At 34.6% G+C, this 12,019-nt stretch overlaps 1 protein-coding gene across 5 annotated transcripts in view; it reads left to right on the top strand.

Annotated features, from left to right (window-relative positions):
• The window catches only part of PXK (PX domain containing serine/threonine kinase like), a 274,909-nt gene that overhangs the window by 299 nt on the left and 262,591 nt on the right, over positions 1–12,019 (top strand). The window lies entirely within an intron of this gene.

Below are 12,019 nucleotides of genomic sequence, written 5' to 3'. Positions count from 1 at the left end.
AAAACCGTATTTGATATGTATGTATTTATATAGATATGTGTGTATATATATATATATATATATATATATATATATATATATATATATATATATATATATATATGTGTGTGTGTATGTATATATATATATATATATATATATATATATATATTTTAGTTAGAGCCATAAGTAAATAGCTCTGCAGTATACAGTATACTTTTTATACACAGTGCAGAATAAAAGAGATCTGAACAGGCAGTTATGTGTGAGTAGTTGTATTACTATGCTTTGTTATAGATACTAAGTCATATGCTCTTCCCTTAGTCATTCCCTTTTTTATGTAATACATTTTTATTAATGACTTTATGTTGATGAAAAATAACTACTTAAAGGGACATTTCAGCCAAAATTGGAGTCCACATGGACATATTTAACTTTTGAATATAAACATGTTTTTAATACACAGGTATTAGCAAAAATTCTTCTGACAAAACCTATACTTATTTCAAAAGTGCACCAGCATTTTAAACACTGCACTTGCGCAGAGAACCTAAGGTGCTGGTACTATCTGATAATGACCCAATTTGTTAATTGCTGACATGATACAAGCCCCACTGCCACTTTGAGCAACTGCAGTATTTAAAATGCTGATGTGCTGAGCATATCTATTTTTGCCAATGTACGTATATTGCAATTTTTTTTCTATACAAAGATGTAATCCACCTATGTGCATTTCTATTTTGACCAAAATGTCCCTTTAAAATTAATTTCACAAGGATTACAGCATACTGGATTTTCTCTCTTGCATTAAATTAGATTGCAAATTCTTTTTTTTCTTTTTTTGCTTGACATTAATTTAAGTAATGTTTTATTTGTTAACACAATCGCTGCAGAAGATATCTTAATGCACAGTATGTCATCTACATTTTAGGTAATACTTATTTAAAAAATCTAATTTGAGGTATTCTTTGATCAGCTTTTAAATATATTATTTACTAGTTACATTCGTATATCAATAACTAGATGCAATTATTTTTTATTGCATGGTTGATTATGATTGAATTATTTTGTTTTTGGTGACATAAATAGGGTTTCTGTTAAATGCAGTATTCTGATTATATTCTTCACTCACATTTCTTAACATCTGATACCGTTAAACATGAGGGATACAGATGAGTATTTGGTATTTCATGTAGAAGGGATGTAACTGGTTCTGTAGACTCTCCTTGTGGTCTGTCTGAACTATTTTGTTTCAGTAAACAGATGTAGAAGGTTTTTTTTACAAGCCCTTTTTACTAATGATATAATTCTGTGGATGCTGAAAAAATGTAATGGGGACGCTAACTGCAAATACTTTGTGTATAGGGTGAGTTACTTAAAGGGACAGTCTAGTCAAAATTAAACTTTCATGATTCAGATAGGTTTTAGAAATTAAGGGAGAGAAATACTATTGTATTTTATTGTACATATTAATTCCCCAACACAATTAAACCCTATGCTTAGGGAGGAAAAATAGTTTTTCCTTTAATCACAATAATGGAGGTGGGGGGTGCTCAATATCCTGTGTAAACATTGAAAAATGTTGAAAGAAGAAATGGATATACCAGAGCACTCGAGTGGAACTATTAAGAATAATTCTCAATGAGAGTTGATGTGCAGGACTTGGGTGTTATAAATAAAACATAACTTTTAATAATGTCAAAGTAAAAAATAAGTAATAGTGACAAACATTCACTCAGTGTAGTGTATATAAAATAAATTAAAAAAGATGAATGCTGAAGTGCCAAGTATTGGCCATACAAAGTATGTCTAGAGTGGGTAGTTCAAGATCAGAAAGCACTATAGAGTGCTTTACAATAGCACCAGTACTAATCAAACAAGAAAGGAAGGTACACTTCCACAAAATATTCTGCTGAGTGCAATGCTCAGCCGCTGTTAGCTTATATTGGAGTCACTCACTCTGTATTGTAGTACAAAATTAAGTTGAACTTTCAAATCTATCAATGTGCAGGCCTGGGAAATGAGTCAGTTATGAAACTCAAATCGCAGAAGAGAGGTGTAAGAGCGGTGACTAAAAAGTTAACATGCATATGTTGCTATTGAACAATTGTACCCACAAGAAAGTTTTATGAGGTGGGTGAGTCTGGCAAGGATGTACCACAATATGCTCGCGGATTGCACAAGAAACTAATCTAAAAAGAGGATTGACCTCACACAAGAATTATCTAGCTAGTGCAATGCTGGAGCGGTACTACGCCTTGTCAGAATCCCATGCTATATATAATACATAAGTATGAGGTAATTGTAACCTTAATAAAGTCAAATATAAGAGCCAAAGGAGAAGGCTAGTTATCTTAGAAAGGATACTTCATAATAGGCGTCCATTGGACAATAGTGTCAAATTATGTCAAATTAGCACACACACACACACACACAAACAGACTAACAGCATTCATCTGGAGCGCCTGATGCGCATTTCGCCACGTCCGTGAGTAACTCCAATATAAGCTAACAGCGGCTGAGCATTGCACTCAGCAGAATATTTTGTGGAAGTGTACCTTCCTTTCTTGTTTGATTAGTACTGGTGCTATTGTAAAGCACTCTATAGTGCTTTCTGATCTTGAACTACCCACTCTAGACATACTTTGTATGGCCAATACTTGGCACTTCAGCATTCATCTTTTTTAATTGATTTTATATACACTACACTGAGTGAATGTTTGTCACTATTACTTATTTTTTACTTTGACATTATTAAAAGTTATGTTTTATTTATAATACCCCAGTCCTGCACATCAACTCTCATTGAGAATTATTCTTAATAGTTCCACTCGAGTGCTCTGGTATATCCATTTCTTCTTTCAACATTTTTCTATGATTCAGATAGGGCATCCAATTCTAAACAACTTTCTAATTTACTTATATCATAAAATGTGCTTTGCTCTCTTGGTATTCTTTGTGGAAAGCTACACCTAGTCAGGCTTATATGCTAAATTTCTTACCCAATGAACTGCCTCTTATCTCAGTGCATTTTGAAAGTTTTTCACAGTTAGATAGTTCATGTGTTTCATATAGATAACAGTGCACACTCCCGTTGAGTTATTTAAGAGTCTGCACTGTTTGGCTAAAATGCAAAAAAACAAACATTTTCCTTGGTGAATGTTTAAACCCCCTCCCCACAAAGGGTTAAAAAATTTAATGGAGATGGCTGTTGATTGGTGGCTTCATATATATTTTGCCTCTGTTTGGCTTACCTGACTTGTGGTACGCTGGAGCCAAAATCTGTTGAGGCTCCTTAGTGGTTGTTCAACTGTATGTATATTTAACCCCTTGTAACATTCATGTCATAATAAAATGCTTGAAGAATAAAACTAAAACTGCAATAGGGTCAATGTGATGAAAACTTTTAAATGTTCCTAATTTGCCAAGAACTGTACTCCTTTTTTTTTTTTCTTTCTACTAGTGCTAGTTCAGCTTACGCAAGAGATATTTGGGAGACTGATCAGTCATGATATAGAAGTAACAGAAGCTTTTTCAAGAGTGTGTTTTTTTTAATGTGTTTAGGAGTCATGGGGACGTTAAAGGGGCGGTAAACACATTAAGATTTTTATACAAAATGTTTATGCATAATGAAACAACTATTCCACTATGTTGCCCCCTTTTATCTAATTTTATATCTGAAAATTAAGCAGTTTCTAATTCTCAGAACTTGAAATGCACCCTGCTGACCTTTCAAGGCTAACTCTGCTACATATATGTCCCATAGTGGCTTTACCAGATAACTGCAAAACAATGTACTTTAAACTATCTTTGACAGTGGTTAGCCTTGTTGTCTGTTCACTAAAGTCCTGGTTGGCTCCTCCAGATAAGGCAAATGGTCGGTGGCGTTTGGTTTTTGAAAACCTAATTGTTGTAAAAAGGATGTTAATTTGTTTTAAAAATGTTTAGACTTGGCTCATATGTTATTCTATACAAACAATAGACATCTCTTTTAATTTCAAGATGTCTACTGTCCCTTTTAAAAGGATATTCCAATGTAAAATGACATGCTGTTCCCCCCCATCTTTTTGAGCATGCAAAGTTTTACAAAAGACAGATAACTGTGTTTTACATCTGCAGCCCCCAAAAAGGACACAGCCTGTGATTGGCTGGATTGTGCAACTGCCACTTCTAATTGGCTGACCACCATGTTCTATTCTAGAGCTGCATCTTTTGTATTAGAAAGTCCATTTATAAAAAGACCTATCATATGATAACTTCTTTAGTGTTAATAAGTTGTGTAAGTGTAGCAATGTGTATCAATTATTTCATAGTTGACAGAGGTGGGACTTATGTTATAAGCAAATGTCACCTACAGTTTAGGATATAAAATTAGCAGTGTTACATAACATCAATTATTTTATACTTGGATTTGACATTTATTTATATTTTTTTACTGTATTGTAGATAAACTTGTTAGGGAAAATTAGATCTTGGTTGAATAATTTTGATGTTTGAATTTCTCGCAGCTCCACCTTAAAGGGACACTGTACCCAAATTTTTTCTTTCGTGATTCAGATAGAGTATGACATTTTAAGCAACTTTCTAATTTACTCCTATTATCAAATTTTCTTCATTCTCTTGGTATCTTTATTTGAAATGCAAGAAAGTAAGTTCAGATGCCGGCCCATTTTTGGTGATCAACCTGGGTTGTTCTTGCTGATTGGTGGATAAACTCATCCACCAATAAAAAAGTGCTGTCCATAGTTCTGAATTAAAAAAAAAAGCTTAGATGTCTTCTTTTTAAAATAAACATAGCAAGAGAACGAAGAAAAATTGATAATAGGAGTAAATTAGAAAGTGGCTTAAAATTGCATGCTCTATCTGAATCATGAAAGAAAAAATTTGGGTTCAGTGTCCCTTTAATTTTATTCCTTTTCGATTAGTTTTATTGCGTGATACTTGCCCTTTACCTGTCTGATACAGCACAATCACAATTCCAGTGTTTGCTAAACAGATCTGCTGTATTGTTCAACATGCTGAGCAGGGTTATTAGTCAATAAACTGATACTTTGGTTTGGTTGTTATACAGCAGAGACAAACAGTGGGAAATGTTACGTAAATAACTGAAATAACGAAATCTAAGGCTTTAAAAAGCATGTGAGACACTACTGTTCGTTTTTTTTTTTGTTTTTTTTTGGGTGACTGTTTATCTAACATTCTAAATCCCTATAACTATAATTCTATATCACATATCCTCCTATGTTTACATGCTGCACTATTGACATTTCAGTTATTATTCTATGCAGAAACATTACAATCTGATTTGATGCAGATTAACCGTAACACATAATTACTAAGTGCCCATAAAACAAATGTATTCTGTATTTATTTTGCCCTTTTTAATGTAAAGAGGCAATGTACTGTAAAATAGTTTTCTCCTTAAAGGGATAGTCTAGTCAAAATTAAACTTTCATGATTCAGATAGAGCATGCAATTTTAAGCAACTTTCTAATTTACTCCTATTATTCATTTTTCTTCGTTCTCTTGGTATCTTTATTTCGATGTAAGCTTAGGAGCCGGCCCATTTTTGGTTTAGCACCTGTGTAGTGCTTGCTGATTGGCGGCTACATTTAGACACCAATCAGAAAGCGCTACTCAGGTGCTGAACCAAAAATGATCCGGCTCCTAAGCTTACATTCTTGCTTTTCGAAATAAAGATACCAAGAGAACAAAAAAATTTGATAGTAAATTAGAAAGTTGCTTAAAATTGTCTGCCCTATCTCAATCATGAAAGTTTTATTTTGACTAGACTATTCCTTTAATGTGTTCCCATTGACTTGTTAGATCCGCTGCAGAGTATAAAATGTAAAAGAGATTGCTCCTTTATGTTTCTTTTTGTAAATGAAATTGCTGTATTACCTCTTTAAAACCACAGCCATCAAAATAGTCTGAACTTACAGACGTTCTTATCTTATCACTCACGCAATCTCTTTCTCTATATATTACTTAGAACAATAGAAAATAAACGTTCTAGAACATTCTATGTCCCACTGTGAGTGTAATTTCTCCTGCTGACTGTGTTTACATAGCTTGTCAATAGCCTATACTTAAAGGGATATGAAACCCAAACATGTTCTTCTGTGATTCAGACAGAGCATATCATTTTTAAAAAGTTTCCAATTTATTTCTATTATCAAATTTGCTTCGTTCCCATGATATTCTGTGTTGAAGAGATACCTAGGTAGACATCTGGAGCACTATATGGCAGCAAATAGTGCTGCCATCTACTGTTCTTGCAAATGGATAACATTCTTGCAAAACTGCTGCCAAATAGTGCTCCAGAAATTGGCCGGCTCCTAAGCTTATGTCCCTGCTTTTCAACAAAAGGTACCAAGAGAACGAATTAAAGTTTATAATAGAAGTAAATTAGAAAGTTGTTTAAAAATTATATATTCAGAGCAAAGATTAGCCTGAGAATAATTTCTACATGCATTTTTAAAAATATTAGTTGTTTTAAACATATGAAAAAAATAATGTTAAAGGGACACTGAACCCAATTTTTTTCTTTCATGATTCAGATAGAGCATGCAATTTTAAGCAACTTTCTAATTTACTCCTATTATCAATTTTTCTTTTTTGTTCTCTTGCTATCTTTAGTTGAAAAAGAAGGCATCTAAGCTAAGGAGCCAGCAAATGTTTGGTTCAGAACCATGGACAGTACTTGTTTATTGGTGTTGTCCAATCAGCAAGGACAGCCCAGTTTGTTCACCAAAAATGGGCCGGCATCTAAACTTACAGTCTTGCTTTTCAAATAAACATACCATGAGAATGAAGAAAATTTGATAATAGGAGTTAATTCGAAAGTTGCTTAAAATTGCATGCTCTTTCTGAATCATGAAAGAAAAATTGTGGGGTCAGTGTCCCTTTAATGTCCATAAAGCAGTAGGCGCCGCCATATTGTAACTTAGGTTACCTTTTCTGCTGAGGCCAATTAGGAATGGTTATACTAGAGTGTGCAACCAATGACGGTGTGGAATATAGCTATGTTTGCACTTCATTGTTTAAAGTGAAGGTCAATTTTCATGTGAAAGTGCCCAGTTTATAAAAAAAACTATTAAAAACAGGGGCACTTTCATTCATGAAAATTTACAATTCACCTGTTTTCTTAAAACATACTTACCTTTTCTTCTTGAAGCCGCTCCAGCGCTTCACCAGCCCGTCGCAAGCCTCTTCATACGCCACCAATGACGATTCTGGCATCCTCCAACCACGACTTCCCCCCTTGGGGAATCATTGCCTGAGGCAACGCCGTGATTGGAGGAAGCCGGTTTTGTCATTGCTGGGTAAGTAAACCAGGAAGAAGCAGGCGGGGTATCGTTTCAGAACGGCTATCCGGCGTTTCAGAAGAAAAAGGTAAGTATTTTTAAAATACGGTGCAATGTCAATTTTCATGAATAAAAGTGCCCCTGTCTTTAATTGAAAATTGACCTTCACTTTAACATGAATGGGAAAGACCATAATATTCAGAACGAAATTACAGGAAAGGAGAACAAAATAAATAATGAAAGTATATTGCAAAGTTGTTTTACTACATGTAATTCAACAATTTATATTAAAGGGACAGTCAACACCCATGAAAACTTTATCCCATACCTTAGATCAACAACAAAAAAATGAGCCTGCACCGCATCCCATCTTCAATAACACTAACGTTAGGTGGCTAATCTTCAATGAACATTTAGTTTTCAGCGGTAGATATGGCCGCCAAACTCCCCTCCACTGTTACGTAGGAGGCTTCTTCTCTAAGTCTTCAGCCAATGAGCATCAAATCCTCGGCTAGATTCTTTAGCCGCGTTCACGGAGACACTTTCAATTTCTAATAGCGAGCGTACTACAATTATATAGCGCATGTGCATTAGAAATAGAACAGTGTTCCTGTGAACGAGTATTGATTTAAAACAAGAAGGGGACGGAGGAAGAGGGGGAGGAGTCTGGCGGCCATATCTACCGCTGAAAACTAAATGTTCATTGAAGATTAGCCACCTAACGTTAGTGTTATTGAAGATGGGATGTGGTGCAGGCTCTTTTTTTGTTTTTTTGTTGATTTTAGGTATGGGATAAAGTTTTCATGGATGTTGACTGTCCCTTTAATATCTTGAGTTGTTTAATATCCATTTTAAGTATAAAAACTTTCAGTATATGTAGATACAACACATGCAAAATCAGCTATTTTGAATGCTGATATAAAAGAAAAGGAGCTATTTTAAAAACATTTAATACACTTCAACAGGTAAAATTAATAATTGGGAACAAGTTAAAGGGGAGAAAGGTTTAGTGTAAACTATCATTTTAAGTATGAATATTGTGGGTCTCCCATTTCCGAGAATTGGAAGTACACACTGCAGGATTAAATGGACAGTATGCAACAATTGTCATATAACTGCATTTAATAGACACTACTATAAAGAATAAGATGTACAGATACTGATCTAAAAATCCAGTTTAAAAACTTACTTAGAAGCTCCCAGTTTAGCTCTATTGAAAAGGTTAGCTGGAACACCAACTGCAAGTGGTTCTATAGCAAAAAAAGCAGACACTCCCCCCTCCCCCTTGCTCTGCATATGAAAAGACTCTTTACACAAACAGGAGCAAACTGGAGTAGGTATACATCAGTATTCTCCTAAAACTTTGGGGCTTGGTTAGGTTTCTTAAAAGTAGTGCAGCGTTATTTAAAAATAAGCAAAATTATATACTTTAAAAAAAAAAAAAAAAGCTATATAGGCTATATAAATGGATCATCTACAAAACATTTATGCAAATAAAAATCTAGTGTATAATGCCCCTTAACAAGCCTGGCCCTTCCATATCTCTGCTAAATACAATTAAGGACAGATATAAGACAAACTGAAACATCTTAAAGGGATAGTATACTATAAAATTGTTTTTCCCTTAATGTGTTTCTAATTACTTTTTTTTTAACCAGCTGCAGAGTAAAAAATGTATGAGATTTTTTAAGGCTCATTTGTGTATATGACTTAGCTGGTTTTGTGTTTTGAAGCCACAACCTAATAAAATGGGTTGAGCTTGTAGGTATAATCAGATCTCATTACTTTATCACACTGTGTACGTATACCTGCTTCTTTATCTTATCTGTCCATAAAGCAATTACCAATACATGGAGAGTACAATGGAAAATTAACATTTTATTACCTTATCTCTTCTATAACCCACTGGGAGTGTAATTTCTTCTGCTGGCTGTGTTAACACAGCTTGGCCTTGAGGCCAAAAACTTTCAGGATGGGTGGGGATACCACAGGCTAAATAATCTATTTCAAATGCCAATATAAGGGTAAAGGAGCTACTTGTAAACTATTTAATACACACCAGCAGGTAAAGTGGATCATTGGGAACAAATTAAAGGGGAGAACATTTTTGAGTAAACTGTCCCTTTAAAGATTTTGCTAACAAAATGTCAATGGCAAGCCTAGTCTACTCCAGTAACAAATCTGCATTGACTCCCCCAAATAAGGTAAGTTGTGGGCGGTGTTTGTCTATTGAACCCCCCCAAAAAACAATATTCATAAACAATGCATTAATGTGTTCAATATATGTTCAATTATGCAATTTATTTATTGAGATTCTAATTACAAGGTGTTCACTGTTCCCTTTTAAAGGGACATTCTAGGGTAGTAATAAAGTGCCCTAATTTGTGACATATTACTCAAAGTATGTGTATAAAAGAGCAGCAGTTAAACACATTACAAATATTGTTACCTATTAAAAATTGTTGAAGGTACAGTTTCCTCAGGCAAGTAGCTAATAATAGTTTCTTGTATTCCAACCATCTGCAGGGACATCCTTTTCAAATAGTATGGGCTGTTTCCTTTCCCACCCCAACATGGAGGTTGATCTCTGCTGATGTATCTTGTTTGCATAGCTTTTTTATTATTGTTATTATTACTACTATTATTGTTATGCTCTTATTTGTTGCATAGTATACGTTTGCTTTAGGGGATAAAACCGCATGATCTCACAGATCAGGGACATGAAACTGAAAAATTCAGATAGAGAAAACAATTTTTTTTATTTTTTTCCAGTTTACTTTTATTATAAAATTTCCTTCGTTCTTTTGTTATTCTTTGTTGAAGAGATACATAGGTAGCGTGCACATACCTGAAGCGCTACATGACAGGAAGTAGTGCTGCCATCTAGTGCTCTTGCTAATGTATAAAGTTGTTGCAAAACTGCTGCCATTGAGTACTGCAGACACGTGCACACTCCTGAGCTTACCTTCCTGCTTTTCAACAAAGGATAACAAGAACATTTGAAGTATTTAAATAGTAAATTTGAATATAAGTAAATTGAAAAGTTGTTTAAAGTTGTATGCTCTATCTGAATCATGAAATAAATTTCTTTCATGTAATTAGCAAGAGTCCATGAGCTAGTGACGTATGGGATATACATTCCTACCAGGAGGGGCAAAGTTTCCCAAACCTCAAAATGCCTATAAATACACCCCTCACCACACCCACAAATCAGTTTTACAAACTTTGCCTCCTATGGAGGTGGTGAAGTAAGTTTGTGCTAGATTCTACGTTGATATGCGCTCCGCAGCAGGTTGGAGCCCGGTTTTCCTCTCAGCGTGCAGTGAATGTCAGAGGGATGTGAGGAGAGTATTGCCTATTTGAATTCAATGATCTCCTTCTACGGGGTCTATTTCATAGGTTCTCTGTTATCGGTCGTAGAGATTCATCTCTTACCTCCCTTTTCAGATCGACGATATACTCTTATATATATACCTTTACCTCTACTGATTCTCGTTTCAGTACTGGTTTGGCTTTCTACTACATGTAGATGAGTGTCCTGGGGTAAGTAAGTCTTATTTTCTGTGACACTCTAAGCTATGGTTGGGCACTTTTATATAAAGTTCTAAATATATGTATTCAAACATTTATTTGCCTTGACTCAGGATGTTCAACGTTCCTTATTTCAGACAGTCAGTTTCATATTTGGGATAATGCATATGAATAAATCATTTTTTTCTTACCTTAAAAATTTGACTTTTCCCTGTGGGCTGTTAGGCTCGCGGGGGCTGAAAATGCTTCATTTTATTGCGTCATTCTTGGCGCGGACTTTTTTGGCACAAATTTTTTTTCTGTTTCTGGCGTCATACGTGTCGCCGGAAGTTGCATCATTTTTGACGTTCTTTTGCGCCAAAAGTGTTGGCGTTCCGGATGTGGCGTCATTTTTGGCGCCAAAAGCATTTAGGCGCCAAATAATGTGGGCGTCTTTTTTTGGCGCTAAAAAAATATGGGCGTCACTATTGTCTCCACATTTTTTAAGTCTCATTATTTTGTGCTTCTGGTTGCTAGAAGCTTGTTCACTGGCATTTTTTTCCCATTCCTGAAACTGTCATTTAAGGAATTTGATCAATTTTGCTTTATATGTTGTTTTTTCTATTACATATTGCAAGATGTCCCACGTTGAAGCTGAGTCAGAAGATACTTCTGGAAAATCGCTGCCTGGTGCTGGAACTACCAAAGCTAAGTGTATCTGCTGTAAACTTTTGGTATCTGTTCCTCCAGCTGTTGTTTGTACTGTTTGTCATGACAAACTTGCTAATGCAGATAATATTTCCTTTAGTACTGTTACATTACCTGTTGCTGTTCCGTCAACATCTAATATTCAGAGTGTTCCTGATAACATAAGAGATTTTGTTTCTAAATCCATTAAGAAGGCTATGTCTGTTATTCCTCCTTCTAGTAAACGTAAAAAGTCTTTTAAAACTTCTCATTTTTCAGATGAATTTTTAAATGAACATCATCATTCTGATACTGATATTGGTTCTTCTGATTCAGAGGATTCTGTCTCAGAGGTTGATGCTGATAAATCTTCATATTTATTTAAAATGGAATTTATTCGTTCTTTACTTAAAGAAGTCTTAATTGCATTAGAAATTGAGGATTCTAGTCCTCTTGATACTAAATCTAAACGTTTAGATAAGGTTTTTAAATCTCCTGTAGTTATTCCAGAAGTATTTCCTGTCCCTGGTGCTATT

The sequence above is a fragment of the Bombina bombina genome, chromosome 7 (assembly GCF_027579735.1).
Source record: "Bombina bombina isolate aBomBom1 chromosome 7, aBomBom1.pri, whole genome shotgun sequence".
In the NCBI taxonomy this organism is placed as follows: domain Eukaryota; kingdom Metazoa; phylum Chordata; class Amphibia; order Anura; family Bombinatoridae; genus Bombina; species Bombina bombina.
This window is presented reverse-complemented; position numbering and strand designations above follow the sequence as displayed.